The sequence below is a fragment of the Eupeodes corollae genome, chromosome 1 (assembly GCF_945859685.1).
Source record: "Eupeodes corollae chromosome 1, idEupCoro1.1, whole genome shotgun sequence".
NCBI classification, from domain to species: domain Eukaryota; kingdom Metazoa; phylum Arthropoda; class Insecta; order Diptera; family Syrphidae; genus Eupeodes; species Eupeodes corollae.
Window position 1 is genome coordinate 120,486,713 of NC_079147.1, and position 21,740 is coordinate 120,508,452.

The 21,740-nt window shown below is 37.0% G+C and overlaps 1 long non-coding RNA gene across 1 annotated transcript; it reads left to right on the forward strand.

The window, feature by feature from the left end:
* Positions 1 to 397: 397 nt before the first annotated feature.
* Positions 398 to 1,249, forward strand: LOC129941685 (uncharacterized). Its single transcript, XR_008780909.1, has 2 exons — positions 398 to 521; positions 641 to 1,249. It is a non-coding gene; the product is annotated as an uncharacterized LOC129941685 (long non-coding RNA).
* Positions 1,250 to 21,740: the final 20,491 nt, after the last annotated feature.

A 21,740-nucleotide genomic window follows, 5' to 3' on the forward strand; every position in this document is an offset into this window, starting at 1 on the left:
TTTCATAGATTGGTCCTGATTCACCGGTGGTTTTAGTGCGGTAAGAGTCCCACACTACTCGGTACCGATTCTTACCGAGTGTCTTTTGAAGATTTCCATCGGATATAAAAAAAAAAAAAAAAAAAAAAAAAAAAAAAATATCTTCTATAGTCATTTCTCCATCTTTTTGTATAAAAAAAATTATTTGAAGTCAATATCTCTACTGGTTCTTCAGCTATGGACAACAAAAAAAACTACGCGAACGTACGAACGAACGTATACACACACGCACAGACATCTTTTTTTTCGAGCTGACGAAATTGTATTGAAAGTATTTACAACTACAGCAAAAAACATACGTACCTAAATAAAAACTACAATTTTATGTTGTTTAGGGGAAACTGGGTACGGTTGAAACAACACAAATATCTTATAAACCGTAATGAAGAAGAAGCAAGTCTGTTCATGATTTTCAGTCTTGCTTTGGTCGTCACATGGTTCGGTTGTCCTCAGGAAGCTGTTCTATTTTTCTGCAGGCAAAAGTAAGTTTTTTTTAATCTGTTATTTTTCGTTGTAGTGTGAGTACTATATATGTGAGATTGTTGAGTGTTTTTTTTTTGTGCGCAGTAAAAAGTGTAGAATATAATAAACAGGCTTGTAGGGGTGTGTCTGTGTTGTTTATATTTCATCTATAGATGCCCCGTGTACGTGTGAGGAAGATATCTAGAGGCAATGTGGATTGTTCATCATACAAAACGGCTTAAGATGAGGTGAAGGCAGGCAGTTCTTTGCTTCTAAGATTTATGCGAAATCGAGATGCAGCCGAAGGAGAAAATCAAGATATAGGTATGAGTTATAATGCACATAATAAAGTTTTTTTTCAAAAGAACAAGAAAGGGAACTTTCGAAGTATTTATTGCGATGTGCAGACATTTACTTCGGACTTAATAAAAAGGAGGTGCGAAAATTAGCCTTTGAGCTAACACATTTGCAATTATTTCGACCACGGACTGGGGATGGATGCAGAGATGGCTGGCGAAGAATAGTTTCGTATGTTTATGATGTAGTGATCGCACTACATACCAACCCCCAACATATACATTTTCCCTAATGCCGTGCGTTTTCCCAAACACTTCAATCACCGATATATACACTATATACATTGACTCACAAACAAATCGTCACAAGGTCATCATAATACTCACTCGTCATAGCTACGTCAAAACCCATAAACTGCTATGAGTAATGAATATCCAATGTCCAACGGATTGTAAACAAATCCAATGCACTAATTGCAGGCATTGAGGAATACCCATACTAAATAATGCTGAGAATGCATCGTAGCAAGGGTCGACACTATGAGTGAAGTGGGTATGTGTGAAATATGATGCGGCGGCACTTTTGTGACCAACAGTTCGGAATATTATGAATTTATATAATATTTAAAAATTCCAACTAGGTCTCAAGTAATTATTGAATATTTTCAAGTGGGTCAATATTACCAAATAGAACCGATTGTGTAATCATCGGTTGGTGGATGATAATTGGAAGAATGCATGTTTATTGAGGAAAATTGGTTAAAGAAAAAGTATAAAAAGACAGGAATAGTTTAAGAAAGTGACAGAAAGATTAACCATAACATTCAACAAGGTCACAGCCTAGCTTAAGACAGCGGGCCTTTGTTCGAAAAGAAAAAATAAAAATAAATTAGAACTAAAATAATCCATTATCTAACAAGGTCGCAGCCTAGCTCAAGACAGGGGGCCTTTGTTTTAAATAAATAAAGATAATAAAAACTAAAATTAAAACTTAAACAAGTTAAATAAAGAGTCTTTTATTTTTCCAAAATCTTTCCTGTCCGTATTCTCACTCTTCTCGCAACATAACGCGAAAGCACGGTTGAGAACGTATAACAATGAGAAGGAACCCTGAACTTTCTGTACATGCAGCACAAGCTACATGTCTCTCAAGGGCAAACAGCTTCAATCAACATAACGTGAATGCTTTCTACGATAATTTGACCAATGTCATGGACCGTGATAAGTTTGAGCCCCAAGACATTTATAACGCCGATGAAACTGGCATAACAACTGTGCAAAAACCAGACAAAGTATTGGCGAGGCGTGGTGCTCGTAACGCGTGGTTCTGTAACTTTCGCCGAACCCCTCTGGTTGGATACAGAAGAAATGCTTCTCTTTCACACAAAGTTTTACTTATTCTTGACAACCGTATTAATTCACTCGACTTTTGCAAGGACAACGGTTTGGTTTTATCATTTTGACAGCACTGTTCCCACAAACTCCAGCCGCTCAATCGTTCCGTTTTGGGCCATTGAAGAAAGCTGTGAACTCGACTTGTGATGCATGGATGAGAAGTCATCCAGGAAAAAAATGACGATATACGACATTCCAGGAATTGTGGGATCGGCTATATCAAATATTCAAGCCGAGTTTCGGAAAACTGGAATTTTCCCAGTTAATCGCAGTTTAGTCACTGAGCTTGATTTCGCACCCTCATTTGTGGCAGATAGGCCATCTCCTGAAAATGCAATAGAAGGTGGGTTTCGATATCTAATATCCTAGCTATTGATGAAACGTTTCCACTAAAACATCCAGCAGAGGCAGAGATTCCGGTTGGAAATGTAGGTGAAACCTCGAACGTTAAAAGTACTAAAAATCGACAGGAGACATCCTCAGAAGACGAGGAATTCTATTGTCTTATTTGCTTCTCCCCATACTCAGGGAGCAGATCTCGAGAAAAGTGGGTACAATGTATCACATGTAAGCTCTGGGCTCACGAAGATTGCACCGAAGGTGGAAAAACTTATGTTTGTCACAACTTTGATTCGGAATATTCCGAAAACTATTTTTGTTTGTGATTTAACTACATAAAAACTGAAGTTCCTTTAATTTATTTTAACGTTATTTAAAGAAGTAAGTTTTTTTTAATATTATCTCTTATTTTGTTGTTCTGAAAAATCTTTATTTTTCAAGTAATAATATTGTCCAAGGGTGCCAATATTTTGAAAAAAAATTAATTAAATAATTAATAAATATAAGATTTTATAAAATATATGTTTTATTTTCACATGTTTAAACTGACCCCATTCACTGTTTCAACCGCCCCTAGGTTGGAAACGGTTGAAAGAAAATTACTTTTTAAAAAAACATTGACAAATCTATTAAAAAACACTTCCCATTCACAGATAAATCCCAATCTTGCATTTTACATACTTTTGTCGTGGCTTATGTTATAAATCGTAATGATATGGGCGATGAAAGAAAAATTGTTTCAACCGTACTCAATCTCCTCTATGCCCTCTAAGATTTGTTGTTATTAGTTTAAAATTATACCTACAACAAAAATAGGATTGGAAAATAAATAAAAGACATAAATTTTAACTTTCAAATTGTTAAAATTATCTGGGCCAACATAAAGAATTCATTTTTGCTTTTATTTTAGACTACATATTTATAAATACTGTACCTACCTATCTACAAATGACACAAGGTGCTAAGTGTACTGATAATATTAGAAATTCCCTATGAAATTTTATGAAATACCTTCCTACCTAGTACCTACCAATATCCTTTGTATCTAAAATTTGAATTTGAGATCAAACTCTCATCCTAAAAAGAAACCACCAAATTCCACTAATCACAATTATTGGTTAATATATTAACTCAATTGATATTTATCTACAAAAAAAACTTAAAAGGTCAAACAAATCTAATCTTCAAATATTGCAGAAAACTTAAAGCTAAATAAAAGCAAAATATACATAACTATAACCAAAAGTATAGCTACCCCCATATTCTTCTTCTTCACAAAGATCTGCACCTTTGTATATAAATATGTATACAAAGTCAGCACTAAAAAAATCGCATAGTAGTTTTGTATACAAAATATTTACAAACCATTTTTCATATACAAAGATCGTAGAAACAAGCACAAGTAGACTTATGAATGTAAATAAAAACAAAAATCGGTACAAGATCCTTTACAGCTGATGTAAGCATACAAAAATTTCATTCATCCCCTTATTAGACACAATATTAAGACATTTTTGTTTACTTTGCAGTTTTCAATAAAAAAGTGCATTGATATAAAGAAAAAACAAAAACAAATTCATCGACCTTCAAGGATAGACTCAAATAGAAGGAAGGGAATTGTGTAGACTTTTCGGGTGGAAAATTAATTATCTCCCTTATTCTGCTGGATGCTTATAGGAATGGAAATAATATTGTTCTCTCGCTCCCACGGAAATTTCTCCACTTTCGATACTACCGCGAATGACATCGGCATCCGGTCGCCCTAAAAGTTTTTGCTCATGAGAGTACTATAGTTTTCATATACTAAGCTTCTGATAATGATCCCCCAATATTTTGAGAATGAAACAAATTTTAGAAATCTTTCACAGGAAATAGAAAACCTTAAGAGAGATGAAGTACCTCCCGCCAACATACATAATTTCCATTACAATGGCTTGAGATGCTTGTGCTGGCGATCACCATTGGAATGACAGTATTCGAAAACAGCAAGCAAGACTATAAATTTCTTATTATAAGAAAGACTCTCGTTTTTAAGCGACTGTATAAATTAATCGTTGGAAACCTTCAAGTAGGGGTCTGTGTTGAAACTTAAATGGCTGCGTAGTACACAAAGTTTAATATCAAATATCTTTTACTAATTTTTTTTATCTGTAACGATAGCTGAATCCGTGACAAGTATTCGCAAGAACCTCTTCAGGAGTCCCAAAAACCGTATCAGTTGAATAGCTTAGTTTAATTCAGTGATTTACAGACGTTTGTTTTGAAGCAGCTTCAAGACACTGATTGACAGATATGACAACAAACGACCACTTTTATGTGCAGCTCAAAAAAACTATTATACAGAGAGGAAGGAGTTCAGGCCCTGATCAATTTAGGATACGCCGCGCACGAATGGCATCTAATAGTTGTGCACCTTATCCTGAAAAAAATTTGCAAAGAGAGTAAAAGCCTTCTTGGCCAGTTTCTAGATGACAAAAGGAGCAGTCCGTCGCTATCAAAATTTCGGAAATTTATCGAATCTAGGTTTCAAAGACTTGAAACCATCACGCATTTTGATGAAAAAAGGAAGACAAGCGAAATAATAATGGAATCCAACAGTTACTTGTGGTGCAGGTTTTCATAAGATATATAAATGTGCAAAGTACTTTTCTCTTTCAGGTCCTTATCGAGAGAAGTCTGTTCAACGAATAAGAGTTTGTATAATTTGTCTAAGATCTAATCATACTTAAAATTCATACAATTTAAGGGAGTGTTATCCTTGTAATGGCAAACTAAATACATACATTGTTACATTACAAAAATGACAATAAAAACAATTCAAAGGCAATACTAATTTCTAATGCCAATACTTTAGCTTCCATAGACGATCGAAATCATCAAATAAAAAAGTCAAGAATCAAAACGTCAAAACGAGTATAGTCAAATTTATAAATTGATTAATTGTGGGCAAACCTCTTTGAAAATTTTGAAAGTATGTAAGACCCGTTGGTTATCTATCGAACCTGCTGTAGTTAGAATTTTGAGACAGTGGGAAGAATTGAAACTTAATTTTGGTGTGACAAAAAGTAATTTTTACACAGCAGATCAATTATACTCAATGTATAGTGATGAAAGCAATCGTCTATACCTTATTTTCTTAAAAAGTACCTTTGGTAAAGTTCAATCCGCAATAAAATTTGTTTGAACTTGTAACATCTTTAATTTTGTTACTGCGTTCACTATGTAGCGTTATTATTATTTCCGATGTTATTAAGACTGACAAAGACTATTTAATTTGCGATATTGAAAACAATTTGTTGACGCCCCCATACCTGGGTTATATATTTGAATCTAAAAGAGTAGAATCTAAATGGGATATCAGCATACTAAGTGCTGTAAAAAGTAATTGTATTTCTTTTACAATTAAGTTGATAAAAGAGATACAAAAAAGGGTTCCAAGCAATTACGTTGCTTTACAAAAAAATGCAATTGTTTTCAGTTCAAAATGCGTTAAGAGCTGTAAAGATCGATCAATAACTGATTTGGCTAAAAGCTTAGGTTTTCTTGATGAATACATAGAAGAGATCTTAAAGCAGTGGACAAATATTTACTTTGCATAACTGCATGATAGTGTTAAATTTTGGGGAGAAGTTTCAAAGTACAAAGATGCAGCGGGTGTCAATACTTATCAAGAATTATTTGAGCTAGCTAGAACTGTGATGTCACTTCCCCGTTCTAAAGCTGAAGTTGAGCGCATTTTAAGTACGATGAACTTTGTGAAAAATAAAACCAGAAATAAGCTTTCAACACAAACTTTAAATTCTATTATTCTTATTCGAAATCAGCTTAAATTACTAAACAAAAACTGTCATACCTATGAACTACCAGAACTCGTTTTAAAAACAAATGTATTTAAAAATAATGCTGTTGAAGTTCTTGCAACTGAGAATATTGAAGAAATCGATAGTGATCTTTTTGTATGTGATTCAGAATAAATACTAAGTATTTTATTTCAAAAGATTTAAGAAATATCTAGATACCTAAATACCTATTAACAATGAGACTGAATTAGTTTTTGTCTTACCTTAATTTGTTTTTTGTTACTCTAGACCTAAGTTTGTTTGTTAAATAACTTTGAATTTTTGAAACAATAATAAAGTTATTCAAAAATAAATTTTTGTTGAGCTTTATTTTACAATTTTTTCGAGCGACTTCCAGCGACTTTTTGTCTCCAGAATTTCAGCCAATCTAGCGACTTTTTCGTTTCAGCTTGTGGAAACACTGACTGCAACACCGGGTTAAAGCTCTTTGTTCGGTTTGAGTGATGGTTTTACACTGCATCAATCGATTAAAACTTGTTTGGTTTGATGAAATGTTGGTTTGATGGAATGTTGGATGACTGTTCCAAGTATGAGGTTTCTAAATTCCTCTGTCACTGCACCAAGAAATCCAAGAACAAAGACTCTTCCGTACAAATAATTTATGGCACCAAGAAAAAATTAAAACAAAAAGCCATACAAATCAAACAAAGGGATCACCGTTCTATTTCATGAACTAGATACTTATTGTGTACCCAAATCATCCACTAGGACACAGAAAACACTCCTTTTATATTCAAGTGTTTGAGTCGTCTTTGTTTACGAAAACAAAGAGTCGCATAATTTCTCTATTTAATAAACAAATCATAGTGTGAACTAACAAAAGTGGCGCAGTATCTTGCAACGAGCACCAACACTAATGTAACCTAGCAGTATAAAAATCATCCGCAGTTAGTCCAGTGCAGTCAGCGGTTCAGATAAGCCAAGTAGTTCGATCTCTGCCTCTCGTTGACAATAGTCCAACTCAATTGAATTCATCTAAACCGGTTTCTCAAAACAAAGACATGCAAATTCACAGTCAGAACAATAATAAATCATCCGTCTTATCTCCCTCTAAAATAACAATTTCTAATTTACAATCCACCCCCCCCCCTCCGCTATTTCCACTTTTAACAAATATAATTTAAAGTCCTCTCATTCTAAAACAAACAAAACTGTCACACCATCAACATTAAACGTAACTCAAAATCACATGGAAAGTGACTCATATGCCCCAAATTCTTCATTCACAACCACTCAAATTGACTCAACACTACCCAATATACTCATTCAAAAATAAATACAATTAATTCAAACTCTCAAATTAATACCATGCACCCAATTACAATGCCCAACCACCTATGCCTACACATTCCTTATATCAATATCATGACAATATCTCCGAAATTGATGATGACATCTAACAATCAAGTTGAATCCCAAAAATCGCGGGAGGGATTTGGAAGATTCAACTTCGGAGTGGCAGAGTCAAAATCGTAACAACAGAAATAACCCAACTGCTGATTTTCCTCAGTATAACCAAGTTTATACTGTCCAAAAATCACCTATTTTTTATTTACTCAATCCTCAAGGTTCTTCAATGGAACCTGAACGGATACCTCAATAACTACCATGAACTTGAACATCTTATTAAAGAGCTCAAGCCACCGATAATTTCCTTATAAGAAACCTATTTATAATTTAAAAGTTCCCTTAAAGCGCCTAAAGAATATGCAGCATACTTTCACAATTTTGATACGAATCTAACAGCCAAACAAGGAACGGGGCTATTAATTCATAAGTCTATTCCCCAAACATCAATTCAAACATACCTGCAATTGCAGCAGAGATTCAGCTTAAAATAAAAGTGGCCATAATTTCAATTTATATTCATCCATCCCAACCATTTTCATCCTAGGCATAGAAAATATAATAAATAGTCTCGAGCCTCCCGTCTTGTTAACAGGTGATTTCAACTCCTGGAGTTCTCTTTGGGGTTCTCCTGTGGGTAACGCAATAGCCAAGGTAGTTGAAACCTTCGTTGCTAATAATAATCTTTCCCTTCTTAACGATGGCAGCCCAACACATTTTTCAACTCACAAAACCTTGACACATGTCGATCTCACTATAGTTTCTTCACAATTATTACCCATCTGCTCATGGAAAACGAATGATTTTCTTCATGGAGCGACCACTTCCCCATACTAACCTCCATTAAACTTGGTAATCACTTTAATTTTGCTAAACCCAACCCAAAATTCAAAATCCATCATGCTAATTGGAATTTATTTTAAAAAAATCAACCCAGCTTTTATGCTCCTATCCCCAATCCCAAACCGTAAATCGCGAAGCTGCAACCCTTAAAAAGTGCATTCTCTCCGAAGCAAACATTTCAATTCCCCAAACTAAACCTAGACTCCATAAAAAGATGGTTCCATGGTGGACCCCCGAGCTTAACTCTTAACGTGATACCTACTAAACAAAATTTATGAAAAATATTCAAAAAAACCCTATGGACACCAACCTCGTTAATTACAAAAAAGCAAACGCAGTTTTTAGACGCCACGTAAAATTTGCTAAGGCAATAAGCTTCCAAGAATTCACGGAAAATATTAACCCTAACACTAGCACCAAGAAAATATGGTCCGACATAAGAACACTTACCTGTACCTATTCTCCGTATGGTATAAAAGCCATTGTGTCAGAATCTGGAACGCTAATTAATTGTGACGAAATTTCATAACATTTGGCGAAAACCTGGTCTTTCTATTCCGATGATTCAAATTTCTCTACCCTCTTCCTTAGTTCAAAAGCATAAGCATTGAATGATGACAATAATTCTCAATACAACATTTGTACCTCTGCCAAATTATATAAACTTCCAATAAGCCCAATAGAATTTGAATGTTGTCTCGGTTCAGTCAAAGGTAAGACACCTGGATATGATCGTATATCCTACCCTTTGTTGATTAATGCCACCAATAGTAAAACAACGTTTACCCTCACTTTATAACAACATTTTTGACCAAGGTATAATCCCACAAGCATGGAAAACCTCAACAATGATACCGATTCCTAAACCTAATCAAAAAACAACAACCACCAACAGAAAAGACCTATGTATATCCCTTCTCTCATGTTCAAGCAAATTGAAAAAATTATTTCCAAAAGGTTACTTTATTTTATTGAAAGTAATAATCTTATCAATCTTCATCATTTCTACTGCTCTATCCTGTATCAATTGACTTTAAAAAGGCTTTTGACCAAATAGGGATATTTATAGTGCTAAAAAAATTAAAACAATGGAAAATTGGTCGTTCCTACTGAATAGAAAGTTCTGAGCCAAGGTTAATAAATATCACTTAAACACCTACAATCTTAATAATGGCATACCGCAAGGATCGCCACTTTCGGTAGCAATCTTCATCATAGCATACAATGACATAAGTAACATCATCACGCAATTTAAAAACATAAGTCACACGCTACATGCGGATGACCTATTGTTGCAAAGCAACATGCAAATATATAAACAAACAAAAAAAACCTTACATCCAGTTGCCGACGGCAAAACCATTTTTTACAAAGTCAACTCCCGACGGAAAAACATTTAAAAATTCTCCGCAATCATAAAAGGCGCCAAAATTGGGAGATCATAAAGATGACATCAGACATACATAATTATTTTTAAAAACCAACAATCAAATTGTGGGAGTTAACGCCACGCAAAAATCTGCAATGCTGCTCGTAGTGGGGTCCGCCCACTATGCGATGTTTTTTTTTTGTGTATGTACCTATGCACATCTAATGGTCAAGCATGATGTTGGTGGACGTGGATGAAGGTGAGGTACAGGGGGGAAGCATTGAATTTGCATAATGACTAAGATTATCCGTAATCCCAACGAGGGTCAATGGACACATAGATGACCAACGGAAAGATCAGCTGTCCTGGACGAAACCGAGGTTTCATGAAGACGATGACGATGCTGTGTAGCGTATAAACAATTTGAAAGTCATGTACGAAAGTTAAAATAACAATAAAATTTAAACTGAATTTTGTACCCCTTTGAACGGGAAACCAAATTTTCTTTTATTTTTTTGCAACTTAGCAAATATCCAGCACCTATTTGGTAGTTGTAAAGTGCAATTGTTGTTGGTTTTGGTATTAAATATTTTGTTTATGCCTATATTAAGATTCCTCCGGCAACCAAGAGATTTTGTTCTTTTCGCTACAAATTGCCGCGGAGATTCAATTTTTTTTTACTTTTTTATGCTAGTGTCCTTGCGATTCACATTGGTCCTTCGAGCTGGATATCAAATATCTTAAAAAGGGATCAGTGCAAAAATCTTATTTAAAAATAAAAAAAACATTACTAAAGAAAAGAGGTTCCTGTGCGTCGGGCGTTTCAAATCAAACCATAAAGACAATCGCGTTGTGTGTGTATCGTGTAAGAACCGGTCGATTCATACCCATGTACCTACTTCCTGTGAGGATCTGGATCTAAAGAAGATGTATCAACGATGGAGCAACGCTTAAATAGAGATGTGTGGCACTCTTATAATAATTCAATTATTAAATTTAAAACATTGATCCTTGTTGATCTAAATCCAAACGCGTGTTGTGTGTTATTGGTTATTTTTGAATAATTATTTTCATTCAAAATGAGTAAGAGCAAAGTTCCCATTTATGTAGATGCTATTCAAACAATTGCACAAGATATAGATGCAGACCAGGGGGCTTAAGTTTGCTTAGAAGCAACAAAGAAAAAATCTGTTCATATGAACGAAGTGCGTTTATCTGAATTAGAAGCATCTTTTGAAGAGGCTAAAAATTGTTGAAGCTCTTCCAGAATAGTTGAAAGTGATATACATGGAGAGGGAGACCCTTACATTTCACAAATTAAAAGAAGTTTTTTTTGTTATTCGTCTGAATTAAGACAGAAGCTTACGGTTATCGAGACTCAAAATAGTTTTAATAAATACATAGGTGGTTCAAACGCTCCTTCGGTAAAATTAAAGCTTCCCCACATTAAAATTCCAACCTTCGATGGTTCTCTTAAAATGTGGCCAGAATTTAAAGAGCTATTTGAAGACTTGGTTAATAAAAACACATCGATTTCTGATGCTCATAAGCTATATTATTTAAAAAACAATATAACTGGTGAAGCCGAGAATGCTGCGAAGTACAGATACGAGTTTTGAGTCTGCATGGGCGTTGTTGATAAAAAGGTTTCAAAACATTCGATCATAAAGGATAATCAGTTTAAACTCCTTTTTGATCAACCTAAGATTACACAGGAATCTTCTGAAGATCTAAAATTATTATTAGATTCAACAAACGAGTTGTAACAAAATAACGGCTGTTCCTCACCTTCCCTTACCTTACGACCATTACAACCCCTAGCCACAGGCACTAGAGGCTGATCCTGGCAGCAGGAAAGTGAGGGTGTCCAGACAACGGCAGCTTGGCATGCTTGCAAAAAGCACGAGTTATCTCGCCGGAGGAGGGGGGGTTCTTGCTACCGCTGTTCTGGACGGTGTTACGTTTTCATGCCTACCAAATAAAATCAAAAAATAAAAAGATGGGAACCCGAAATGTCCAGCTCTCTGAGGGGGGGAGTGTTCACTATAGAGGAGTGAAGGTCGATGATGATGGTATTGACCCTCGGAGGATTTGCCCGCCCATGTATCTAGAAGATACCACCTTGACTACTGCAACCTCCATTTCACTGCAGTAGTCCCTTACTCAAACTTGCACCCCCTTCCTATACCTTACCCTCTTACTCTTACATCACCTCCACCTCTTTGGGATAGTATTAGGCCGACAGTGTCCCCATGCTGAAAAAAAAATTCAACTAACTTCCCAAAATAGAACCTCATCCATCGGTATCGAGAAGGAACATTTTTTTTTTTTATTGTTTTCCTTTTTTTTTTTATTTTTCAACCACGTTATAAAAAAAAGTTACTTAACTATAAATAGATGCAAGGGAATTTTTAAATATAACAATTATTATTTCAAAAATGTTTTCTTTGTTTTCTTGTAGGTATAAGGTAAGTAAAGAAAAAAAAATTAAACAAAATTAATAATTAATTAAATTTAGTTTTAGGTTAAGGTAAGTAACATTTATTTAACTTTTCTTCTTTTTATATATTTTTTTTTATAGGTATAGGATTAAGTCGTTAAGTACATTTTTTTTTAATATTTAAACTTTCTTTCGGTTTTAGGTATAGGGATTATACATACGGTAAGTACACTTTTCTTTTTTAATTATTATCTCAGTTAAACGGTAATTATAGGAAATTTTAATCAAAATGAAATAAAAAATAAAATAAATCAATCAAGGTATATATAGATGTAATTCAAAACAATTGACTTACCAATGAAATGACGTCCCAGCAGTAGTGCACCACGGTGGTTGTCGTTGCTATTGGCAAATAAAAATAAGGGGTAAAGAGGTTATTTTTGTCTTTTAATTAAATTTTCCTTTTCTTCTATTTTTTTCTTTACCGTTTGGTTTCTTTTTTTATTATTGTTATCTCTTTCTTTTTTTTATTATTATTAATAAATAGCCGTTAATAAATCTTTTTTTTTTTTAAGATCCTTAATAATTGAAAATAATAGGATAAAAAAAATATTTTAAAAAAAGTTAACACAAACGCACAAAACACTATTATTACACAACACTGGGCATTTAGGAAAAAGGTGAGCACATACAAAAAAATAGGGTAATGTGGTAGCGGTTTGGGATCGCGACAGGATTTAGGAAGGGAGGCACACAATGGACACTATTACACTTTAGGTTTATGCTGATGATGATGATGTTGATGATGATGTGATGGTGATGATGATATTGAAGATGATGATGGTGATGATGATGATGATGATGATGATGATGATGATGATGATGATGATGATGATGATGATGATGATGATGATGATGATGATAATTATGATGAAAATGATAATGTTCTTAATTCACCACGCGGCGGTGGTGGTAAAAGTATTAGCGGTATTGTTTATTGGTGGAGCGGTTGTGGCTTTGAGTCACTGAAGTGGGGGTTTATTTAAAGTTTTTTTCTTATATATTTTTTGTATATAATTTATTTAACCTTTTTTTTTGTTTACGTGTTTCACTTTTTTTCCTTTTTTAAAAGTTGTCAATTACTTGCAAATTCCTTTAATTTTAACACTCACAGGCTTATTTTTATTTTGTTAATTTAACACTAGCCACTTCTTTAATATTTTCCACCCACAGGCTTTTTATTTTTATTTTATTTCATTAATTTATCGCCTGTATAATTTTATTTATTAAGTTCATTATCCGTATTTTTTTTCTGTTACTTGCAATTTTAATTATTTCCAAATTTTTCTTTTTTTCTTTCTTTTCACTTTCTTTAATTTTTAATTTCTGTTTAGGTACCGCACACGGTTAAAGCTCGTCACCAACTGACCTACTTTTCCGGCTTTTAACTCCCGTTTAGCCTTGGTGCATGAGTCTCCTCCTCTTTTCGACCAATCTCCTAATACGAGCATGCAACGGTCCATTCCATCACCCGCATCATTACATAGCTTATCACCTCACAGCAATCAACGGGATCGATGATCGGATGATTAGCTATGTATCCCTGCATATATATGTACGTACCTGCGAATGTGATAAACACATCGCACTTATTATTATTATGTTTTATTATAAGGTATTAATATTATGTTAGGGCATTATTATGGGTATTTATGTATTATTAATAGGTATTATTATTAGGTTTAAGTATTATAATGTATTATTAGTTATGTTTACTATTAAGTTTATTAGGTTAAGGTATTATACTTTTTTTGTATTATCAGTATTGGATTAAGTATTAGTATTATAGTTATGTTTTATTATAGTAAGTATTATTATCATTGATATTTTGATATTATTATTTTAGATATAATTATGAAGTATTTATATGAATTATAGTTTAATATTATTATTTAGGTGTTATTATTCTTTATTATTTATTATTGCAATCCGAGGTTTCCTACAGAGTCAAAGCAATCTCTTAAAAATCTTGGTGTACCTGTAGAATCATGGGAAGACGTTCTTATTTTCCATACGGTACAAAAACTTCTGTTTACTACACGAGGGCTTTGGGTATCTCATATTTCAACTCATGTCGATTATCCAAAATACAATATATTGGAGGATTTCATTCTCATGAGATCCAGAACCTTGGATATCCTTGGACAATCCTCATCACGTTTTCGGTTACAAAAACCAAAACCTAAATCGTCGTCAATTCGTGCACATAACTCTACAATTTTGAATAAGTGTTCACTTTGTTAAGGTTTACATTCAATTCGAAATTGCTTTAAATTTAAGGCGCTCAAGATTCAAAAAAGGCTTGAATTCGCAAAGAAAAGAAAATTGTGTTTAAATTGTCTTTCAAGTGCACATTTAACACAAAGTTGCACGAGCACTTTCACGTGTTCAACGTGCCAACAAAAGCACTATTCATTACTGCACACGCCAGAGCCAGTTAATGCAATGCCTGCTAGTGAACACGCTTCAACGGCAGCTGTTCTTCAACCAAATCCACCAGCCTCCTCTTCCACCCAAAATTCTCAATCGGGATCATCAGAAAAACTTCCATTCTCCATCGAAAATGCTTCAGCCTACAATGCGTTTATAGCCGAAAACACTCAATCAGCTGTTCTTCTGGCTACGGCCCTCATAAAGGTTATGACACCTACAGGTCAACCGTTGCAACTGCGAGCACTAGTGGATCCTGGATCAGAAGCTTCCTTTATAACTGAGTCTGCCGCTCAACTTTTAAATCTGAAAATGGATAAGAGCTGTGCTAACATTATTGGTGTTGGCGAAACTACCACCAGCACTTCCAAATATAGAGTCACCTTCACGATTTTATCACGAGTAAATGCAAACTTTAGTTTACAGCCTAATGCCTTGGTCCTACCCAAACTAACAGCCTTGCTCCCTACGCAAAACGCAACAAACTCTAATTGGAGTCATTTTCAAAATCTCACACTTGCGGACCCATCTTTCAACAAAACAAATAAGATTGATGTTTTACTGGGCAGTGATGTTTATCTGTTCATTATCCTTGAAGGCCTTATCAAAGGAGGCCAGGGTTCCCCTGTAGCTCAAAAGACGGAACTAGGCTGGGTTCTTTCTGGGGGTATTTCGTCAAAAAACAACTCAGAGATAACATGAAAACTCCACATGAAAACTGAACCTCAAACTTGAGGCAACTTATTAGTTAAGTTTTGGGAACTTGAAAAAGTTTCACATCGGCAGCTGCTTTCTCCAGAAGAAGAGCAGTGTGAAACACATTTTTGTAAAACCTATCAACGCCAATTAGACGGCAAGTATATGGTCAGCATTTGTTAGATTTTTACAATTGGAAAAAAGATTCAAAGCGAATGCATCTTTCTGTGAGGAGTACAAACGAGTATTTAATGAATATAGGGATCTTACCCATATGACTGAAGTGGGGCCTACTGCATTATCTTCTCCTCATTATTTTCTTCCCCACCACGCAGTGATGAAAGAGTCCAGATCAACTACGAAGCTAGGATTGCTTTTGATGCGTCCTGTAAGACATCAGACGGAACATCTCTAAATGATCATCTGTTTATCGGTCCGAGATTGCAAGATAACATCTTCGACCATGTATCTCGATTTAGGAAACATAAAATTGCATTTACCGCCGACATTAATAAAATGTAATGTTTGGGTTACGCCAACTGATTCCTTGTATCAACTTATTTTATGGCGAGACCTAGAAGGGGATGGGGTTTAGATATACCGCCTTAACACGGCCACATTCGGCACAGCCTCCGCACCGTATTTAGCAATTCGAACGCTTCAACAACTTGCAGCAGATGAGCGAAATGGTTACCCTATTGCATCGAAAATAGCTTTGAAACACTTTTATGTGGAACATGTTATTCACGGGGCAGACTCAGTAGCCGAGGCCTTGGAAATGCAGTCTCAACTTATACCAATGTTGAAACAAGGAGGTTTTCCGTTACGAAAGTGGGCGAGCAACTGTGAGATGCTACTGACATCTGTTCCAGAGGAGGACAGGGAAATACAAGTTCCACTTTCTTTCAAAGAAGAAGATGCAATAAAAGCGCTTGGAATACAGTGGCATCCGGCAAAGGATATTTTTATGTTCAAGATCGCTCTTCAAGATCTTAAGACTACTACAAAACGGAGTATCCTGTCAGATCGTGCACGTCTTAACGATCCAATGGGATGGATAGCACCCTGCGTCACCGTTGGCAAGATATTAATGCAAGACATCTGCAAGCAAAAATTGAAAAAATGAAATAAAAACTTGCACAAACCTTATCGTGGCACCTTTAAAAAATAAGTCCATAGCTAGGTTGGAACTTTGTGGAGCCTTGTTATTTGCACAGCTATTGTTCCATACTGTGAAGACGATGGAGCTTCAATCATCAAAAATATTTGCTTGGTGTGATTTCCAAATCATACTTGCATGGATCAAAAGTGCACCCTACATAAGGACCACATTTGTAGCCAAAAGAGTGGCAGAAATTCAGGAACTTACTAATCCTCAGCGTTGGAACTACGTTCCATATAAGAAAATTCCAGCTGACATTGCATCCAGAGGAGTTTCTCCCAATGAACTCGTCGAAAACCATCAATGGTGGTGTGGGCCCGCATTTTTACAGGGGTTTGACGAACAACTGCATCTTTCATCCGAAATAAAATCTATCGACCTTGAGACCAAAGCGTCGGAGATATCAAAAACCAAAAATGATTTGATCGCATCTGGGTACCCCGTTATAAATATTTTTCAGCTCTGCGTCCACTTCACGTGTTTTGAAACAAATCAAATGCTATTTGAACGCTTTTCCTCCTTGAATCATCTCTATAGAGCTGCTTCGTACTGGCGTCGCTATCTTACCAACATAAAATTCAAGGCAAAGAATATAACAACTCGTGTATCTGGACCACTTTCAGTTGATGAAATATCTTTTGCTCGAGCGCGATTGATTGTTTATGTCCAGAAAGAGTTTTTTGCCGAAAACATTTCAAGGCTTACAAAAGGTGATATAGTTTCTAAAAGGAGCAAACTGGCAAGACTTTCACCAATCGTCGATGAGAAAGGAATTCTTCGAGTTGGAGGTCGATTGGAAAACGCTGATTTACCCTATTCACAGCGACATCCAATAATTTTACCTTAGCAAGGTTGTTTAACGTCGCTTATCGTTCATGACACTCACATGAAGTTACTGCATGGAGGTCAGCAATTAATGATGGCAATACTTCGTACTGAGTACCTACTAGATTTTGCACTTAAAATCGACTGTTAAAAAATGTATTCATAAATGTTTGAAATGCTACAGGTTTACGGCAACTGAGATGCAGCAGAAAATGGGAAATTTGCCAGCGTTACGTGTCAACCAGACACGACCCTTTCAGACATCTGGAGTCGTTTATGCTGACCCTGTTCAACTTAAAGCATGGAGAGGTCGATGTAGTAAAATCACGAAAGCATACATTGCAATTTTTGTATGTTTTTGCACAAAAGCAGTGCACTTAGAGGTTGTAAGCGACTATACGACATCAGCATTCCTCGCAGCTTTTAAACGTTTCACTCCTCGTCGTGCGACTGTGGAACAAATTTTAAAGGAGCCACAACCGTTCTTGAATCATAAAGGTCACATATGTCAAAACAATGGACCGAAGATATTGTACAACGTATGCAAGTTAATGGCACCAACTGGCATTTCAATCCTCCAGCTGCTCCGCATTTTGGCGGACTTTGGGAGGCTGGGGTAAAATCCATAAAATACCACTTAAAGCGAATAATTGCACATTACACTCTTACTTTTGAAGAGTACGCGACGATATTAGCACAGGAAGAAGCCTTTTTCAACTCGCGTCCCCTTTGCCCAGTCACCGAGGACTCAAGTGACCTATCTATTTTCACACCAGGACATTTTTTAATTGGATCTTCGCTTAACACTGTACCTGAGAAGGATCTAACCGAAATAAAAGACAATTACTTGGACAGATGGCAACTCATGCAGAAGATCCAACAAAATATCTGGAAATCCGAATACTTGGTTCGGTTACAACAACGTCCGAAATGGCTTAAACCCAATTCAAAACTTAAAGTTGGACATCTAGTGCTCCTACCCGATGAACAAACACCTCCCACTCTCTGGCGGTTAGGCAGAATCACCGAAACGCACCCTGGAGCAGATGGAAAAGTTCGCGTTGTTACAGTTAAGACTGCTACTTCCTCATTTAAACTCTGTGTTCTACCTATGCTAAACGACTCGAAAACACAAACCGGCACACACACACTTTAAAACCATTCGCATCTTTATACCACAACTGAACAAAATAATTTTACTTTATATTAAATTTTAAAACATATTCTATCTAAACTATATTTATACATTTCTTTATTTCACATAACTTCATTTCTATTCTTTTTCATGTACACAACAATCACTCATCAATAAGTCACCGTCTCACAAATCTACACTGGATGTCTCGATCAACTTCAAGAGACGATGACTTCTTCTCCTTGTGCGGAGGCCCGGCAGGATGTTGCAACACAACATGCAAATATATGACCAAACAAAAAAAATGTTACATCCAGTTGCCGACGGCAAAACCATTTTTTACAAAGTCAACTCCCGACGGAAACACATTTAAAACTTCTCCGCAATTATAAAAGGCGCCAAAATTACTTACTTACTTACTTAAGGTGGCGCTACATCCGGGGCGGACCTGGGCCTCAACCAACAAGCGTCTCCAGCCAGCTCGGTCCCTAGCTAGCTGTCTCCAGTTTCGCACGCCAAGTTGGTTGAGGTCCTCTCCCACCTGGGTGCGCCACCTGAGTCGCGGTCTTCCTCTACTGCGCCGTCCCTCGGAATTGGATTCGAAGACCTTCCGGGCTGGAGCGTTGATGTCCATCCGCTCTACATGACCTAGCCATATAAGCCGTTCGACTTTAATTCTGCTAACTAGGTCAGTGTCGCTGTACAGCCCGTACAGTTCGTCGTTATATCTTCTCCTCCATTCTCCATCTATGCGTACGGGACCAAAAATCACCCGAAGAATTTTTCTCTCGAAGCATCCTAAGACGCTCTTATCTTTCTTTGACAGGGTCCAGGCCTCAGCGCCATAAATGAGAACCGGGATGATGAGTGTCTTATAGATGGTGATCTAACATGCTCGAGAGAGGACTTTTCTTCTCAATTGCCTTCTAAGTCCAAAGAAGCAGCGATTTGCAAGAGTTATTCTTCGTTTGATTTCAGCGCTGGTGTTGTTGTCTGCATTAATAGCGTTGCCTAGGAACACGATGCTGAAGAAGTCGCATGACAGTGCATCTCCTTGTCTAAAACCTTTTTTGACATCAAATGCATCGGTAAGATCTTTTCCGACCTTGATAGAGCAGCGTGCATTCTCCATCGTCATTCTGCACAAACGGATAAGTTTGACAGGGATGCCAAAACTAGACATTGCTCGGTAGAGCTCTTCCCTATAGATGTTGTCATACGCGGCTTTAAAATCGATAAAGAGATAGTGGGTATCGATTTGAAGCTCCTGGGTTTTTTCCAAGATCTGCGAATATTTGGTCGATAGTGGACTTTCCTGGTCTGAAGCCACACTGATAAGGACCAATCAGGTTGTTGACGAATGGCTTCAGACGTTTACATAATACGGCAGAGAGGATCTTATACGCAATGTTAAGGAGACTGATGCCTCTGTAGTTGGCGAAGTTTAGAGGGTCTCCTTTCTTATGTATCGGGCACACTATGCTGAGATTCCACTCATTGGGCATGCTTTCTTCCGACGATATTTTGCAGATGAGTTGGTGCATGCTCCCTACCAAGTCATCGCCTGCTGCTTTGAATAGTTCGGCGGTGATGCCGTCAGCTCCAGCAGCTTTGTTTGACTTAAGTTTAGATATAGCTATCTTCACTTCGTCAAGGTCGGGTAGGCGGAATTGTTGATCTGCGTCGCCGAGGTTGAGTGGTTCTATCTCCCTTACAGCGGAATTCGGTTCTTCATCGCCGTTATATAATTTGGAGAAGTGATATTTCCATATTCTCAGCATCGACTGTGGTTCTACTTCGATGTTCCCTTGATCGTCTTTACAGGCTTCGGTTCGTGGCTGGTACCCTTGGGAGGTTTTTTTTACCTTTTGGTAAAATTTACGAACCTCATTCCTGTTGTGACATCCCTCTATCTCCTCGATCGCGCGCTTCTCATACTCTATTTTTTTCCGTCTAAGAAGCCGGTGTTCCTCTCTCCTCTTCTGCTCGTAGAGCTCGCGAGCAGCTCTAGTCCTTTTGTGCAGCGCCGTTTTGTATGCCTCTTGTTTCGCTGCGTGAGCTTGCCGGCATTCGTCGTCAAACCAGGGGTTTCGCTGTGGTGGCCGTGTGAAACCTAGCACTTCAGAGGCGGCATCTCTGATGGCTGCAAGGCAATGTTGCCACTGGTTTTCAACGCTTAATGCAGGAAGCATAGGACTCCTTAGGAGGTTATTAGAGACTCGATGGGAAAAGGACATGGCAGTCTCTTGCGATTGTAGCCGTCTAACGTCGAATCTTCTCACAGTACTTCCTTGTTTTGGCTTGGATCGGGATATCCGTAGCCGTACCTTGGCTACAACGAGAAAGTGGTCCGAGTCAATGTTGGCCTCTCGGAATGTTCGGATATCCTGGATACTGGAGAAGTGCCGTGCGTCGATCGCAATGTGGTCAATCTGGTTGACGGTTGATTGATCAGGAGATTTCCATGTCCCCTTGTGGATATTGAGATGCGTGAACTGCGTACTAGCTACCAGAACGTCTCGCCCCGCAGCGAAATCGACCAGTCTGAATCCGTTGTCGGAGGTGGTGTCGTGCAGGCTGTATCTACCGATTATGCCACCAAAGATGTCTTCTCTTCCTAGCTTGGAATTAAAATCTCCTAAGACAATTTTAATGTCATAGCCAGGGCACTGCTCATATGTCTTGTCCAAGAGCTCGAAGAATATGTCTTTGGTGTCTTCATCTTTCTCCTCTGTTGGGGCATGCGCGCATATTAGGCTTATGTTAGCGAATTTAGCTTTGATGCGGATTGTCGTGATGCGCTCGCTCACACTGTTGAAACTCAAGACTTTTTGCTTGAGCCTAGTTCCAACAACAAATCCACACCCAAATAGGCGCTGTCTTTGCTCTCGGTAGCAGTCGCCGTAGTAGATATCGCAGTCTTTTAGTTTGCGTTTGCCCGGTCCATCCCATCGCACTTCTTGGATGGCTGTAATATCTGCCTTGCAGCAGTTTAGGGCTTCCGCTAATTGTTCGGCTGCACGTGGTCTGTTAAGGGACCTA